The sequence below is a fragment of the Rhinatrema bivittatum genome, chromosome 2, assembly GCF_901001135.1.
Source record: "Rhinatrema bivittatum chromosome 2, aRhiBiv1.1, whole genome shotgun sequence".
Lineage (NCBI taxonomy): Eukaryota > Metazoa > Chordata > Amphibia > Gymnophiona > Rhinatrematidae > Rhinatrema > Rhinatrema bivittatum.
In genome coordinates, this window is record NC_042616.1 from 722,110,736 (window position 1) to 722,129,237 (window position 18,502).

Below are 18,502 nucleotides of genomic sequence, written 5' to 3' on the forward strand. Positions count from 1 at the left end.
CCTCCCAGCCGAAATCGATCGTTAAGACGATCGAGGACACGATTCACATCCCTATAAAGCGCTGCCTTTTCAGCTTACACGAATCTGTCAGAATGAGGAGGGGCGCTATGTTTATTTTATTTATTTATTTAAATCTTTTCTATACCGTCGTTCGGCAGGGACCGTCACAACGGTTTACAATAAGGCACAAAAAAGTAATGATACTAAAATTTGTCAGTTTACATCGGTGCCATAAGGTTCGGTACATAGTTTGTTATAAATGTTTGATTGTTACATGTGATGAATCATGTCCAGGTCATTCTCAGCTTTGAGTACAAAACTATCTTTAAACTTGTAACTTTAGTGATGCGTTATTTAATAAAAAAACTACACCCTTAGTTGATCTTGCATTGTGTGTGTGGGTGTTTGATTGTTCGTGCTTTGCCCTGCCCTGGCATTTTATTCTATTCCCCCTTCTCTTTTTTAAACGCTTGTTTAAAGAGCCAGGTCTTTAAACTTTTTCTAAAGGTTTTACTGTCTCTTAGTAATCTTAACTCCAAGGGCATGGAGTTCCATAGTATGGGTCCTGCCAATGATAGTGCCCTTTCTCTTACTTGTGTTAGTCTTAGGGATGTGAATCGTTTTAGGACGATTAAAATTATCGTCCGATAATTTTAATATCGTCTTAAACCGTTATGGAACACAATACAATACAGATTCTAACGATTTATCGTTATAAATCGTTAGAATCGTGAGCCGGCACACTAAAACCCCCTAAAACCCACCCCCGACCCTTTAAATTAAATCCCCCACCCTCCCGAACCCCCCCCAAATAACTTAAATAACCTGCGGGTCCAGCGGCGGTCCGGAACGGCAGCGGTCCGGAACGGGCTCCTGCTCTGAATCTTGTCGTCTTCAGCCGGCGCCATTTTCCAAAATGGCGCCGAAAATGGCGGCGGCCATAGACGAAAAAGATTGGACGGCAGGAGGTCCTTCCGGACCCCCGCTGGACTTTTGGCAAGTCTCGTGGGGGTCAGGAGGCCCCCCACAAGCTGGCCAAAAGTTCCTGGAGGTCCAGCGGGGGTCAGGGAGCGATTTCCCGCCGCGAATCGTTTTCGTACGGAAAATGGCGCCAGCAGGAGATCGACTGCAGGAGGTCGTTCAGCGAGGGTTCCGGCGCCTCGCTGAACAACCTCCTGCAGTCGATCTCCTGCCGGCGCCATTTTCCGTACGAAAACGATTCGCGGCGGGAAATTGCTCCCTGACCCCCGCTGGACCTCCAGGAACTTTTGGCCAGCTTGTGGGGGGCCTCCTGACCCCCACGAGACTTGCCAAAAGTCCAGCGGGGGTCCGGAAGGACCTCCTGCCGTCCAATCTTTTTCGTCTATGGCCGCCGCCATTTTTCGGCGCCATTTTGGAAAATGGCGCCGGCTGAAGACGACAAGATTCAGAGCAGGAGCCCGTTCCGGACCGCTGCCGTTCCGGACCGCCGCTGGACCCACAGGTTATTTAAGTTATTTGGTGGGGGATTAAATTTAAAGGGTCGGGGGTGTGTTTTAGGGGGTTTTAATGTGCCGGTTTTTCGATTTTTCGATTTTTCAATTTTTAACGATTTTTAACGATTTTTCACGATATTTTACCCCCCCAAATGGCAACAATACGATTCCCTCCCCCTCCCAGCCGAAATCGATCGTTAAGACGATCGAGGACACGATTCACATCCCTAGTTAGTCTTGCTGTTTTGACGGATGGGATAGTTAGCAGTGCTTTGTTTGCTGATCTTAGGTTCCTGTTAGGGATGTGTGCACGAAGGGTTGTGTTTAACCAGTCTGCGTTATCATTATGTATTAATTTATGAATGGTGCACAGTGTTTTGTAATGTATTCTTTGTTCAATGGGCAGCCAATGTAATTCTGCCAGTGTATCAGTGATATGTTCTCTTTTACTTTTGCCGGTTAAAACTCTTGCAGTGGTGTTTTGTAAAATTTGTAATGGTCTTAGTGAGGTGTATGGTAGGCCTAGTAGAAGGGCATTACAGTAGTCGGTGCTTGCAAATATCAATGCTTGTAGTACTGATCGAAAGTTGGCGGTGGTTAGAAGTGGTTTGAGTCTTCTGAGGACCATGAGTTTAGCATGTCCTTCCTTTACTTTTAGGGATATATGTTGTTTTAAGCTTAGTTCTGAGTCAATTATTACTCCTAGATTGCGTACTTTCTTTACTAGCATTAATTGTTGGTTGTTTTTGAGTGTGATAGGGCTCTGTTTGATTTCCATATTTTTTCGTTCTAGGTGTAGGAATTCTGTCTTCTCTATATTGATTACTAATTCCATTTGGTTTAGGAGCTGTTTGATGATATTTAGATACATATTGGCTAAGTTTAATGTTTTTTCAATTGTATCGTCAATGGGTAAAATTATTTGGAGCGTATATATAGTGTGTGATTCCCAAACCAGCTAGCAGGTGGCATAGTGGTAGCAGGTATATGTTGAATAGTGTGGCAGATAGGGCGGATCCCTGTGGTACTCCTGTTTGAAGGTTTATTTTTTTTGATGTAGCATCTTTAATTTGAACTTGAAAATATCTGTTATTAAGGAATGATCTAAACCACTTGATTGTTGTGTTGTTTAAACCTATTTCTTCTAATCTATTTAAAAGTATGGCATGATTTACAGTGTCAAAAGCCGCTGACAGGTCTAGCATCACTAGGATGTAATGTTTCCCATTGTCGAATCCCCTCATAATGTTATCTGTCAGCGCAAGCAGAAGTGTCTCTGTGCTATAGTGTTTTCGAAAGCCATGTTGTGAAAGATGTTATTGCTATCTAGGTGATCGGCTAGTTGTTTTTGTATCGTTTTTTCAATTAATTTTGCAATTAAAGGTAGGTTTGATACTGGTCTGTAGTTACTCAGGTTAAGTGGGTCACTGTTTTTCTTTTTTAAAATTGGTTTTACGATAGCTCCTTTTAGTTCATCTGGCATGGATCCTTCCTCTAGGGATAGATTGACAATATTTGTTAGTGTTGGAAATACAGTGTTGGCTATGTTATTGTGGCAGGTACCCTCTATCAGCAAAAACTTGTTTTTTGTAATGTGTATGCCCCCAATGTATATTCTCCTGGGTTTTTTGCTACTCTGCTTCGATTATTACTGGATTTTTCAGACTATAGTTTAATACTGGGTGGTGATTTTAATATTGTAGCTAACAAACATTTAGATATTAAGCTACCCAAACCTACATCAGCATCTGACCTGAACATGGGGATCAACCTCCTTTGTAGTGAATTACACCTTTTAGATGTTTGGCAGGTCCTTCACCCTCAAAAAAAGGATTATACTTTTTTTGAACCCCCATCGTACATATTCCAGGTTTGATTATTTGTTGGTCTCTGATCAGTGCTTCCCCAGGCTTACTGAGGCTACTATAGGGGCTATATCCCTATCGGATCATGCTCCAATCACTGTAACCCTCCAGTGGGGACAAGGTCCTCGCCCCCCGTTTTCCTGGCGTATGAGGCCAGATCTTTACTTAGATAAGGAGTTCCATAAATACCTGCAGGATTGTTGGGAGAACTATGTGACACGTAACAGCACCCCAGATGTTCACCCTGGGATGTTTTGGGAAGCCAGGAAGGTGGTGATGCGGGGAGTCATTATCGCCTATGTGGCTAAGAAAAACAGATAACAAAATGCTGAAATCCTTAGACTCACTGAGATTTTGAAGGCAGCTCAGAGTGCTCATATGGTGACTCTGACGCCGGAAGCAAAGGCTTCCCTGGATACTGCCAGGGACACCTTAAATAGTTTATTACATTTACGAGCTTCCAAATCCCTTCAGTACTACCATTACCAGCTTTATAAGTATGGGAATCGGGCTAGCCACTTAATGTCACATTTGATACGCCCGAGGGGGGTGAAAACATCGGTGACAGGTATTAGGGATGGCCACGGCATTCATCAGACTGGCCCAACTGTGATTGTGGCTCAGTTTATTGAGTATTATACCCAGTTATATGGTAATAAACCTATAGACGCAGCAATGGCTGAGACATTATTTCAAGGGCTGTCCTGGCCGAGTATATCGCCGGATGAACTGATGGTTCTTAACCGCCCGATTACTACTCAGGAAATATACTCAGTGATCCAGGGCTTAAAACTTGGTAAAGCCGCGAGGCAAGATGGGTTCAATTCTGAATATTATAAAATGTTGAGGATTCCTATCCTCGCCCCCTTGCTGGATAATGCTCCTCTTTCAAAGGCCGCCAACCAATTGGTTATTGTAGTCCTACCCAAGCCAGGGAGAGATCTTTTAGAGGTTGGCTCCTATCGTCCCATTTCATTGCTTAATGTGGATATTAAGATCCTGTCTTCGGTTCTAGCAGCCCGGTTGCAAGCCCTATTACCTAATTTGATTCATGAGGATCAGACAGGGTTTGTGAAGGGTCGTCAAGGGGTACGTAACATACGCTGTCTTATTGCAGCCCTCAGCTATCAAGCCCAGGTGGAAGCACTGATTTTGAGTTTAGATGCTGAGAAGGCGTTCGACTCGTTGTCTTGGGAGTATATGTTCTGGGCACTAGAAAAATATGGCCTCTCTGGTTCTTATCTACAATGGATAAAAACGCTTTATTACAATCTGAGTGCCACTATATTGCTCAATGGTACGCCAATGGAGGCCTTTTCCATACAGTGTGGGGTGAGGCAGGGTTGCCCTATTTCCCCTTTGCTTTTTGTTTTGGCTTTGGAACCACTGGCCATTCGGTTGCGGGGGGAAAATTTTTTTAGTGGTATTAGTGTGAGAGGTCACCCCTTAAAAGTGGCGCTTTTTGCAGATGACATTTTGTTATTTGTTGGCAGACTGCGTACGAGCGTACAGGTTATAGTCCAACTATTCGACCAATTCCAAAGCATGGCAGGCCTCCATATTAATTATGCTAATTCGGAGGCTTTAGCTCTGAATGTACATCTACCTACAACCTGGGTGGGCTCCTTTCCTTTCCATTGGGCACCTGCCAAAATCAAATACTTGGGGGTGTGGGTCCCACGAAACTTAAAGCACTTATATACTCTGAATATATCGCCCTACTTAGCTAAGCTGAGGGCAATGTTGATTACATGGACCCCCCTCCCATTGTCTCTCTTTGGCTGCTGCGCCTTGGTTAAAATGGTGGTGATGCCAAAACTTCTTTATTTGCTGCACATGGTGCCTTGCTGGCTGACGGGGAGTGATGTTCGGCGCTTGCGCTCTTGTATCCAGAAATTTCTCTGGAAGGGGGCCCATGCGAGGCTAGCTTACCCAATCCTGGAATTACCAAGGGAGCAGAAGGGGGTGGGGGCGGCTTAATATGCCAGATTTTCACTTGTATAATGTGGCCTGCCAGCTCCGGTTCGTGGGAGAATGGCTTATGGGATCCTTCCAGCTATGCGCAGCGGGGATGTTAGCCCGCATGTCAGCCCCTAACTCACCCTTGAGTATAATCCAGGTGTGTGCTGGAGCGCGCAGCGGTATACCTTACATTACTGTGTTGTTATATCCCTGTACACGGGCTTGGAGATGGTGGCGTAGGTTCAATCGCTGTCAGGGGTTCGGTCTCTGTTGTTTCCTTTTGTACACAATGTGGACTTTTTACCAGGACGGGACAGTGGTGCCATTTTTCAATCCTGGGCGAAGAAGGGGATTTTATTTGCATATCATTTGTATGATCCTGCTTCTGGCCATCTACTGGGCTTTGCTAAGTTGCAACGAACATATCAGATCTTGTCGAAGCAGTTTTATGCTTTTCTGCAGGCCCGGCACTACTTGCAGTCCTTCGCCTGGGCCTCTGATATACTCACGGCGGAACTTAAGTTTGCGGACACTTTTTTTGACACTGCCTATCTTACCAGTACTATTACCGGATGGAAAAAGTTGGGACAGAGACTACGTATTACGGATCGGATGCCCCACATGGCCAACCGATGGTCTAAAGCTTTGGATTCTCCTGTTTCTGGGACTCAGCTCCTCACTTCTTTTACTTCTCTACACCGGCTGATCCCTGACATTAGCCTCCGTGAAGTGCAATTTAAAATCTTACATTGGATATATTGTGATGATGTTCGCAGGTTTCAGATGCGGCTGACTTCCACTCCGCTATGCATAAAATGTGGCATAGCGGATGGCACCCTGTCCCACCGGCTGTTTTCTTGTTTTTCTCTTCAATCATTTTGGGTGGCTGTTTTGGCGGTGATTGGTACTTGTACAGGACTTACCCTACACTCTACAGGGGCAGTGCTCTTGTGTAGTTCTGCGCCCACCTCCACGCCTGGAGGCCGATCGAAGGCCAAATTTGAGAGAATTGCTATACTGCTGGCATGCCGTACGGTCCTGGCGGATTGGCTAGTGCCGATGTCCCATCCGCCCTTCTCTGCTTGGATCAATCGTATGGCTTCTATGGTACAATTGGAGCATTTGGATTTTTTGGCTGGCCATCGGAAACCAGACAAGGTTTATTGTCAATGCTGGGATACCTGTGTCTCGAATTTTCCTAAGGATGTACAAGATGGACTTCGCCTCAATGGATACACATCAGATTGGCTTGGTTAAAAGGGGGGGAGGGAGTATGGGGTAGGTGGTGAATGTGGGATGTTTGTGGTGTGTCTGGGGTGCGTTCTGGGGTGGGGGGACGGGATTGGGGGGTCAGGGGTTTTACACTCATAATAAAACAAAAGGAATGTCGGGTGGGGCAGCAGTCGGGGGTACCCTGAATCTCATAGTCTTGGTGTTACAAATTTGCTGTTTTTGACTGTATTGTTCATGACGACATTGTTAGCTGCCTCTGCTGCCTGCCTATCCGATATTAATAAAAAGTATTTTGAAAAAAAAAGTTATATTCTGAATATCCTTAAGATTCCATCTAATGCAATGCCCCTCATAACGAGGGCCTATTATCCTCATCAAAAGGAGCCAGAACTACCAGGAGCAGTCTCTAGATCAACATTCTATGGATATTACAGATCTATTGGATCTCTCTCAAGAGATGGAGATTATTCAAAGGGGAACTTTGTTAATTTCCTTTGCTTTTATGAGTGAAAGGAATACTGTTCTAAGGTTTTTCCTATGAAATAGGAACCTTACTTTTCATGGAAAACAGGTTTGGATTTATCCAGATGTGAAAAGAGCAACACAAGAACAACGAAAGAAGTTTTTGTCCATGAGAACTGAAGTTCTTGCTCGTGGGGGGCAATATTTGTTATGCTACCCATGTAAATGCTTAGTGAAACATTCAGGTGTTAACTATGTATTCTTTGAACCATCGCAGCTTCGGGCTTTTCTGGACACTCATTCCTAAAGATCACTTATGTAGTCTTGGTGGTAAAGATGTAACGGAGGCTTGCTCTCACTTTTCTTTTTATGATAATTCATTGGAAGTTTCGCTCCATTATCTTTCTTGGTCTCCCCAAATTTCTTTAACTTTTGAGGAATGTCAATAATAGTTTCTTTTGTATTAAGTTGAAATTACTTAAAACTCTATTTCTGTGATATTCCTATTACTGGTACAAGCTATCTTGTGTTTATTGTAAATTCAATTAAAAATAAATAATTTCAATTAAAAAAATACTTTAAAATAATAATGTCAACTTACCAGATAGGCTCATAAAATAGTTTATACTCCACTTGTTGTCTGAGAGCTATGCAAACACTGTAGGACTACTTAGTGTTATGTTAACGTGTGTTTTGTAGATCCTTGGGTGCTATGGAGATGACCACACCCATGGGGAGGAGCCCCGTGAGGAGCCACAGCACTGGGCTAGAGTCGTAGACACAAAACACAGGATAGTTCTTTATTGTTCAGCTTGAAGATCTCCACCAGAGGTGGCAGTAGTGAGGCAGTCTGTGGTTGTATTCTCAGGGACCTCGGCAGAGGGAGCCCTGCTCTCCTTGATGACGTCAGGAGGCTCCACAGCAGGTCTCCCAGCGAGGAGATACTGTGGATGAGATAGACTGAGAGTTAGAGTACTCACTAGATGTAGCTGTTGGTATGCGATTCCACCAGGTATTGTTGTAGAATGTACAGGCACCGAGGCAGGGAGAGCAGGCCCTCGAGGAGCGAGTACCTGTACCCTGTAAGGCACCTGAAATAAAGCAGAGGGCCCCTGAGGAGTGGGTACCCAGGTTAGCGATTACCCCGAAGGGCAGAGAGAGAGCTTCCTGTGGCAGTACGGAAGCAGCAGAGTAGCGTAGACAGGAACGGAATCGAGTCCTTGCTAACTCGGGGAGCCAGCAAATTGATGAAGGTAATATACCCGGATGGCATGATGTCAGCATGAGGGAACGCCCTCGAGATTTGTGCCAAGGGTGGTACAAAGACATGGGTTGCGCGCACGAGCACCCTAGTAGGTACCTGGGAGAAGCAATGGTGGGAGGCTGCACCATAACCATTCTGGGAACGCCAGAGAGGTCGGCTTGTCGACGCTGCGGTAGCCATCTTTCCCAGGTAAGCGGGAGGAGCCGTGAATAAGGTGAGGCAAACGGGGCGAAGCCGTCGAGGACCGACTGACGCAACACTTAGATTGCAGCCTGAAATGTCTCTGAAATAGGCAATAGTCCAGCTTGAAATTTATAGGCAACTATGAAAAAAGAAAAATCCAGAAAGAGCTCATAAGTCTTTAGAGCAGAAACAAGATATATGGTATGCTATCTGTGCAAGAAGAAAAGCATTACAAACTAAATAAAGACAACATTAAAATTGTATCTACTAATGGAAAAACAAAGAATTTGAGGAGGCGAAAGGGAAGGGGATGCGTTCAAATTGCAATAAGGTAGGAATACAGTTCAAAGGGAAAATGTCAATAATGATGTTAGCAGAGAAATGTTTATTAAAGATAGCAAACAACCCCAATGAAGATAATAAGCATAAGTATTACCTGGATTTGAGCACCTCATATAATGTTCATTATGGGGTAGATTTTAAAAGGGTTACGAGCATAAGGTCCTGGGGCTTTTAAAACGCCCCTGCGTGCGCCGAGCCTATGTTGCATAGGCTCGGCGGCACGCACAAGCCCCGGGACGCGTGTAAGTCCCAGGGCTTCGCTAGGGGGGCGTGTTGGGGGGCGTGGTGCTGGCCCAGGGGCATTCTGGGGGCACGGCCAAGGCCGAGGCCTCCAAAACAGCCCTTGGGTCGGGAGGCAGGCGTAACTTTTACAATAACGGTAAGGGGGGGGGGTTTAGATAGGGCCAGGGGGGTGGGTTAGGGAGGGAAAGGTGCGGGAGGGGGGGGGGGGGGTGGAAGGAAAGTTCCCTCCGAGGCCGCTCCGATTTCCACAACAAGAGAACGCGTACTGTCTGTAGCCAGACCGTCACTTTGGAACAACCTTCCAGCACAACTAAGAACTGAACCCTCTACTCAGCTCTTCAAAAAACACTTAAAAACCTGGCTCTTCTGACAAGCCTTCCCCCAATGACCCATGACCCATGACCCAACACCCCTCTCCCCCCCCTATTTCCCCCACCCTATCAGCTTCTAGGCCCCATACGCACTTCAGCCTCCCCTGATATGCCATCCCCCTTCCATCCCCCCTTCCCTGTTGTCCCTCCTCATCCCATAAAGTCTTAATGCCCCCCCCTTTTTTAGCATTATATCCCTGTTCGACCCTTGTTACACAGAGTTTCTCATTTCCAAGTCACCCATGTCGTATGCTGGTTATGTTATTACGTTTCTTTGTGAGAAATAAGTTGCATTGTAAGAAAGTAACCTCCCCTCTCGCTTATTTCATTTCCGTTATCTGTAAACCGATGTGACATCACCGATCTAATGTCAGTATATAAAAATGTATAAATAAATAAATATGTCTTATTTTCTTATGGTCTTATGTACTTAACAATGAATGCATTGTAAATAGAGGTGGTGAGATATTAAAAGAAGAAAGATGAGTGCAAACTTGCTTGAACTCTTGCAGCTTGCTGAAATGTGCAGTGCAATCAAGGCTTGTTTACATGGAAACAGAGAGATCCATTTATGGCACAGATGCTGGTGCATGTTAATTATGAATACCTAAACAAGATCAGAAGAGAGAGGCTTGCAGATGCACTTGACTTCTGCAACTCAAAAATGATAAAAGTATGCTCTATGAGTGTAGTATAAATTTCCTGCAATTTAAACAAGGAATAGCAAACAAACACTAGATCTGGTTTGTGTAGACATTTGAGGCCTTCTAGTGGTCAAAATGGTGACAAGAGCTATTTTCTTATATTTGTAGAAAACTATTAAAGTACACCTTTACCTATCTGTTTTTGAAAAGTTTAAAAATTACTATGTCTATCTTGAAAATAAATTTCAAAGAAAAATTAAAAGATTTAGACTGACAATGAAGGGAAATTCTGAAGCAAAGAAATGGAAGAATTTCTAAGAAAAAAAGGCCTAAAGCATGACAAAACTATGTTAATAGTTCTGAACAAAATAGACAGGCAGAATGAAAGCTTGCTAAACATGATAATGTCTACTATTAGATAGTAGATACCCAATTATCTGATGATTTCTGGAGTGAAGGAATCAACATTGCTATTTACTTATAGAATCACTTACCAACCAAAGGCACAAATAAAACACCTTATGAGCTGTGGAATGGGTACATGCTTAATTTGTCTCATCTGAGAATGTTTGGCTGCAAAACTTATGTGTTCATTCCCAAAGAACAGAAAAACAAACTGCAGTGCAGGAATGATCTGGAAATCATGGTGGGATATGCTGTAGGAAATAACAGTTATAGATGTTGAGATCATGGACCCTTGGGCCGGCTAGAAGATGATGATACTGCGCTGAGGGGAGGCCCACAGTGAAAGTCATAGCCGGGAGGCGGATCAAAGCCAGGAGACCACAGGAACCTCACCACTGGAAGCCCAAGGTCCCCCGGGGAGGAGCCCTTGGGAACCTGAGCCGCTGTGACATAGGTGCGGGCTCCTCGGGCCGAGGGTCTGAAGGAATTCCAGAAGTCATGAACCAGGAGGTGAATCAGAGCCAGGAGACCTACAGGAACTTCACCACTGGAAGCCCGAGATCCCCCCGGGAGGAGCCCTTGGGGACCCGGGCCGCTTGGACTTAGGCGGGGTCTCCTGGAGAAGAGAGTTCAAAAGAAGTCCGAGTCGAGGCAGGCGGCAACGGAGCAAAACGTGGAACGGACCAGCAGTCAGGGCAGGAGGCGGACATCAGAAACCAGAGACAAGCCAGAGAGAATATCCGAGGACATACCAAGTCAGAAGCCAGGAAGACGAGCCAAAGAGAAGCAGGAGCAAACTGGAACAGAGGCAAGCTGGAACAGGAACAAGGCTGGAGTAGGAAGAAGGCTGAAGCAGGAACGTTGCAAGGCAAAGAGTAAGGCTGGCTGCAGGATTTAAATACCTGATGGTGTCTGACGTCCTCCCCGGAGTCGGAGCCATCTTTCCCAGCCTTTAAATTCAGAGCCCCTGCACGCATGCGCCTATTGGGGCGGGGCCAGCCAGGGAACGTCGGCGGTGTCTCCCTCACAGAGGGAGTGCCGCAAGAAGGGGCAAGTTAGGCCTGAACAGACCTCAGAAATGCCGCGGTTGCTCGGAGCAGTCCCGAGGTAGGGAGGGGGACCTTCCGCAGACCTCCATGGACCGGGACCACAACAGTACCCCTCCCTCCTACGCCCCCTTCCCGGGGGCTTTGGCTTTGCAAAATGTCTAAATGAAACCTGCGGAGAAGAGTCTTATCCAGAATGTTGGAGGCAGGTTCCCAAGTATTCTCCTCAGGACCATACCCCTCCCAGGAGGGAAGATACTCCCATCTTCTATGATGGAAACGTACATCTAATACATCCTTTACTTGGTAGATGGTGTCCTCCTCTGCTGCTGGTTTGGTGGGTTCAGGAGGCTTGTCGTGGAAGGCTGACAAGACCAAAGGCTTGAGTAAAGACACATGGAAAACGTTATGAATCCTTAGTGTGGACAGAAGATGTAGGCAGTACGAAACAGCACCTACTCACTCCATTATCGCAAACGGACCAATGAACTTAGGAGCCAGGTGCATGGGGGGAATCCGCAATCAAATATTCATAGTAGGAGCAATGGATAGCGCGTGCTTCTACCATGTGACAGGGGCCGGCCAATGGCACGGATACCCTGTCACATGCCAAGGGCAAAGGGCCATCTGCGTCATTTTGATTAGTTGCAGTCGATGGCCCAAGAGCGGGAGATCGCTCCCGGGACCTCCGCTGGACCACCAGGTACTTTAAAAAAATTTTTTGGGGGGGGGGGATGTGAAAGAATTAAATTTATAGGGTTGGGGTGGGTTTGGGGTTTATTTTTAAGTGCCCTTTCTTCCCGCCCCCCCCCCCCCCCAAAATGATAAGAGAAACCCATGAAAAATTTTGTGGGGTTTTCCTAACGGGTTTGCGGGCCCCCCGAATTCTGAGAAGTTTGAAAATATCTTCTGATATTTTCAATCATCAGAAAAACGATTCACATCCCTACAATAAAGTCAGTAGACAGATGAGTCCATGGCTCTGTTGGAATGGGTAGCGGTTGGAGAAACCCCCAGGGACGGCCAGGCAAGGGTTTTTGTCTAGCTCAAGTAGGACAGGAACTGACTGTTAGAGCTTCCAGCCGCGGCCGCCCTTGGTTGTGCCCCGCTCACCTTCAACGGAACACCGGGACCGTTACCAGTGCCGTGGCGATGGCAGGAAGACGTCCCCGGGGAAGGCTCGACCCTTCTCCAGGCTGAGTGCACTCTCTTTGGGCAGGTTGGGCTGGGCGCACGCTCCTCACGGCGTCGGGCCGCACGGCTGCACTTCCTGGTTCGGCACTAGGCCTCTTCCTCCTAGGCGCGCGGCTGCGCCCTCAGCACAGATTTAAAGAGCCTTCGTCGTCTAATCAGCTCCAGCTGCATTGGATGATCTCTGATCCAGGGTAGTACTTAAGGAAGCCTCATCTTCAGCTTCTTCGACTTGGCAAAGAGTCTGCTCACTCCTGTGAGTCTTCTGGTGCCTCAGGTATCCTTGTCCCTGTCTCTGTTCCTGGACGAACCTCTGGTGTTTGACTTCGGACTGGTAAGCGACAATTCTCTGGTGTTTGACTTCGGACTGGCAAGTGGTGATTCTCTGGTGTTTGACTTCGGACTGGCAAGCGGCGATTCTCAGGTTTTTGACCTCAGATTGAACTTCGATGGATCTTCCATCTTCAAGGGCCCACCTAAGTCCTAGTGGCCCGGGTCCCTATGGGCTCCTCCTGGGGGGCCATGGGCTTCCAGTGGCGAAGATCCAGCTGACCCTTTGCTCCTGTTCCACACACCTTCAACCTTCCAAAGGTCCACCTAAGTCCCAGTGGTCCGGGTCCCTACGGGCTCCTCCCGGGAGCGCCACGGGCTTCCAGTAGTGAAGATCCAACTGGTTCCTGCTTTGGTTCAGCCTTGCCACCCGACGGGGGAACCCAAGGAGCCGTCTCCTCAGGTAGTACCAACTCCTCCTCAGTCTAAGGGTTCACATCTCTCAACTTCCACAACACTGACATACAGCTGAACATCCTTCTTGACTTGAGGTCACCAGTAATATCTGATGTTTAAACATCTGACTATAGAGACTAATAAACTAATAAAGACCAGCTATAAGAGTCAAAACAGTGAGACGTTTATTAAAAGAAATGCGTCTTTTCTTTGGAGCAGCAAGCTATACAAAGCAATGGTTGTACGCTCAAACCTACTCAGCGTTAAACTGCTAGTGCACAGCTTTTTAAAGGGGTACCTTCAGCCAATCAACAGGTGTCTGCATTTGCCCGCCTCTTATCCCTTGTCCAATTAATAAATTTGGGCATGTATGTACGTGCCTGGTTACTATGGGCAGAAACCTCTGCTATAATTTCCAAGAAATGGGTCCAGTTAGCTTTCGTTTTCTGAAGTATGATGTCATCTGTGCTGGTTGTTCCCCTGGTAGGTTTCGTTTTCACTCAGCTCTGAAACCTCTTGTGCTGGCTATTCATACACTGGTCAGTAGTTCTAAAGTTCAAGCTGCTCCAGGATGTCCTGTGGTTAAAGAATTTGAAAGCCCATGACAAAACTTTTATCCGTAGGCAACTAGACACCATGGTTTTACCCATGGGAACCACATCGGAAGCGGCAATGAGGACTTTAGCTGGGTCTAGGATGTATTGGGGAGGATTGGGAGCATCCTCCATTTCAGTGATGTGGGCTAGGGCATCTGCCCGAACATTCTTAGAAGCTGGTCTGTAGCGAAGCGAGAAGTTGAACCGGCTGAAAAATAGGGACCATTGGGCTTGTTGCGGGTTGAGGCGTTGAGCTCGACACAAAAAATCTAGATTCTTGTGATCCATGTAGATGATAATAGGGTGTAGGGCCCCTTCCAGCCACTGACGCCACTCTTCAAATGCCAACTTAATGGCCAATAGTTCTTTGTCCCCATGCCATAATTCCTCTCAGCGGGTGAGAACTTCCGAGAGAAATAGGAGCATGGTAATGGTTTGTCCTTATTGGACATCTGGCTAAGGAGAGCCCCCACGGCTAGATCAGATGCGTCTACCTCCACAATGAACTGACGCTGAGGATTTGGATGATGCAAGCAAGAATCCACAAGGAAGGCTTTCTTTAGATCCTGAAAGGCAAGGTGTGCTGCTGGGGCTAGACCTTGGCATTCGCTCTTTTCTTCATTAGAGCAGTGAGCGGAGCCACCCTCTGTGAGTAATGCGGTATGAATTGGCGAATCCAAGGAAGTGTTGAAGGGACTTAATCCCCACTGGTTGGGGCCAATCCTTGATTGCTCCCACTTTGTCTGGGTCCATGTGGAAACCTGTAGAGGACACTATGTATCAAAGAAAAGGCAGAGACTCCTGCTCAAACTGGCACTTTTCTAATTTGGCAAAGAGGCAATTGTCTCGTAGTTTCTGTATTACTCTCCGAACGTGTAGGCGATGAGTAGTGAGATCTTTGGAGTAAATCAAAACATCATCCAAGTATACGATGACGGAAGTGTGTAGCATGTCTCTTAACACTTCATTCATTAGGTTTTGGAAAACCGCAGGGGCATTACATAAACCAAATGGCATGACCAGCTACTCGTAGTGCCCATCTCAAGTATTGAATGCGGTCTTCCATTCATCACCTGGTCGTATTCTTACGAGATTATATGCACCCTGGAGGTCGAGCTTAGTGAAAATCTTGGCTCCTTGCAGCCGGTCTAAAAGTTCAGGAATCAGCGGCAATGGGATCTATCACATCGAGTGATGCGTTGAGACCTCGGTAATCAATACAAGGTCTAAGTGATCCATCCTTTTTCTCTACAAAAAAGAATCCGGCTCCCATTGGAGAATTGGAGGGTCGGATGAAGCCACGGTCTAAGTTCTCTTGAATGTAGCTCGGGTTTCCGGAAGGGACAAAGGATATACACGCCCCTTGGGGGGCGAGGTACCTGGCAACAAGTCTATGGCACAATCAAAAGGCCGGTGGTCTGGGAGGAGTTCAGCCTTTTCCTTAGAAAAAACATCCAAATAGTCCAGAAAGTGCTGGGGTATAGTTAGCAATGTAGTCAGGAGTGGGACGCAAGGGCGCAGAACTGTAGCTAGGCATGAAGTAAAACAGTCTGGGCTCCAGGACGCTATTTGGAGGGTGTCCCAGTGGATGACCGGGGAGTGCTTCTGGAGCCAGGGCAGGCCCAAAACGATAGGATGAATGGCTTTCTCTAGCACTAGGAAAGACATTTTTTCAGTATACAAGAGTCCTGTAGGGAGGGTTAAGGGCTTAGTGCTGGTAGAGATATTTCCCGGAAGAGGAGTTCCATGAATAGAGGAAATTTGAAGCAGGAGAACCCGAGGTTGTTCGGCTAGCTGTAGTTGTCAAACGAGGTCAGCGAGAATGAAATTTCCTTCTGCTCCGGAGTTGACAAAAGCCAAAGTAGAGAAGGAACCTCCAGGGTATTCGAGAATGACTGGTACTGTACATTGAGGAGCGGGATTGATGCAACCTAGGGTCAGCTCCCCGATGATACCTAGTGTTAGAGACCAGCTCCCCAAAGGGGAGGAGTTAGCAATCTGATAGAGGCCAGCTCCCCAGAGGGGAGGAGTTAGCAATCTGTTATAGATCTGCTCCCCCAGAGGGGAGGAGTTAGTAATCTGTTATGAATCTGGATGCTGGATACCTCCGTTGATGGAGGGGTTAACAAGCTATAAATGATCACCCCACCAGGGAGTGAAGTAGCACTCTGTATGGATCTTACTAAGGAGTAGCAATCTGTTAGTGCTCTGCTCTTCCAGAGGGAAGGAGTAGCAACTGTTCTGCCTTGTTCCTGTAGAAGATGAACCAGCAACCTGTATGATTCCCACGGGGAGATAGCTATCTGATATGGATCAGCTTCTGCAGCGAGAGGAATGACGGTCTGATGTGGGTTGGCTCCCACAGAGTGGTAGATAATGATACCGCTCTTATTAGTGTAGGAATAACACTTAGTAGAAATAGTGAATCCCTGGGCCGATGGCAGTTGACAGCGCCCTCAAGTGGAGATCCTGAGAAGGACCACCGGCTAGGCTGGAGTATTGAGACAAACTCAGATAGTTCTTTATTAGACTGGAAGTAGAACCACCAGAGGTGGCAGTAGTGAGTTGATATACCCGGCAGGGCTGAAGTCCCTCTGATACTAGAACAACAATCTCTGAGTTGTTGAGCTGTAAGGAAAGACTATAGGTAGTGAGTAGACAAGGCATGCTGGACATAACCAATGATAGATGATACACTCACAATAGTAGATCTCTGTAGTGTCTTCTATATGCAACAAAGAGTCTTCAGTATTCAGGAACAGGAGCCGCAGGTGAGAACTAGTTCTTGTAAGCAGTCTAAAATAGAACTCACAATAACTGTGTATGGGATGGCTTCTGGAATCGAAGAGAAGCTAGGAGAGATCTAAGAATGTAGGCCCTCGTGGAGCGAGTACTGGTTCCTATCTGTTAATCTGTAATAATAATCCATAAGATATAGGTATGCAATATCTTCTGAGGAAGAAGCGAGCATGAGAAAGGAATTAGGAACATAGGCCCTCGTGGAGCGAGTACCGATTCCTATCCGCAATCTTCAATGGTAACTCACGATCTCCGTACCTGCGATAATGTCTTAGACTGAAGGGAGCCTTAGCGACTAGGAACAATGGCCCTCGTGGAGTGAGTACCGGTTCCTGTCTGTAATAGGACTCACTGTGTTCATGTCTGCGATTGCCTCCAGGCTGTAGGAGTCTTCTGCGTCTTCAGGAACGTAGGCTCTCGAGGAGCAAGTACCGGATCCCGTCCAACAATCTGAAATCAAGAATAGAGAGAGCCGGAGCCCCCGAGGAGCGGAGCCCCCGAGGAGGTACTCCTGGTAAGTTTGAAAAGGCCGAGCAGTGGAGAAGAATTCCCCTTGTTGACTCGGAGCGTAGTTGCAAGTAGCGTGGACTGCCGAAGCAAGTCCCGTTGGAGTTCCTTGCTAACTTGTTTGTAGTTAGCAAACAAAGACCTTTTAAATTGAAAATGGATGACGTCGGTACGGGGGGACGCCCCCGAGGTTCGCACCCTTGCTGGTACAAAGTCTGGAGCGCGCACGTGCGCGCGCCCTTACGTCATCAGGAACATGGCGGATCCGTAGCGTCAAGCCAGCCCGGGGACACCGGGGCCAAGAGGTGAAGAGAAGCCGCGGCTGCATCTATCATCTGAGCTGAAGGGAGTCGCCACAAAGAAAGAGAGGGTGGAGTGAGGGCGAGAATAGGCATGAAAGCAATACCTAGGTCCTGGCATTTTCCAGCTGCTCACCACATTGGGCTAAGAAATGCCCTTTATTCCTGCAGTATAGACAAAGGCCTAGTGAGCGTCGACATTTTCTCTCCTCCTGGGAAAGATAACTTCGTCCCAGTTGCATGGGCTCAACACCGTGGCTGCTCAGAGAAGCAGAGGGAGAGGACATGGGTCGAGATAATGCAGACATCAGGTTAACCGGTCTTCGAACCGACCTCCCTTCTCGGAATCGTTGTTGGAGCTGGCGATCGACCCTATTATCATCAGGAAGTTCCGTGGCTGCTAGCTCATCTTTAATGCGCGAAGACAATCCTTCCAAGAAGATACTGTGAAGACTGTCCTCCCTCCAGTCCAGCTCGGTTGCCAATGTGTGGGATTTGACCGCATATTCGGCCAGAGAACGGGAGCCCTGACGTAGACGCAGCAATTCAGCTGCCGCCATGGATCTATGAGCTGGCTCATCAAACACTTGTTTAAACATGGATACAAACTGTTGCAAATTTCCTAGGATTGGATCATTGCGCTCCCATAATAGAGAGGCCCAAGCCAGAGCCCTCCCATCCAACAAGGATACAATATAGCTGGCCTTCACCAGGTCTTAAGGGAACTGCGTAGGCAGCAGTGTAAAGCGTATGTAGCATTGGTTAAGGAACCCACGGCATTGCTTAGTTTCGCCTGAGTACCGAGGCGGAGCTGGCAGCTGCATAGAAGCTGCTGGTCCTGGACTTGGAACCGGGACTGGAGCAGGAGGTGCTACCGAGGGAGTGGTAT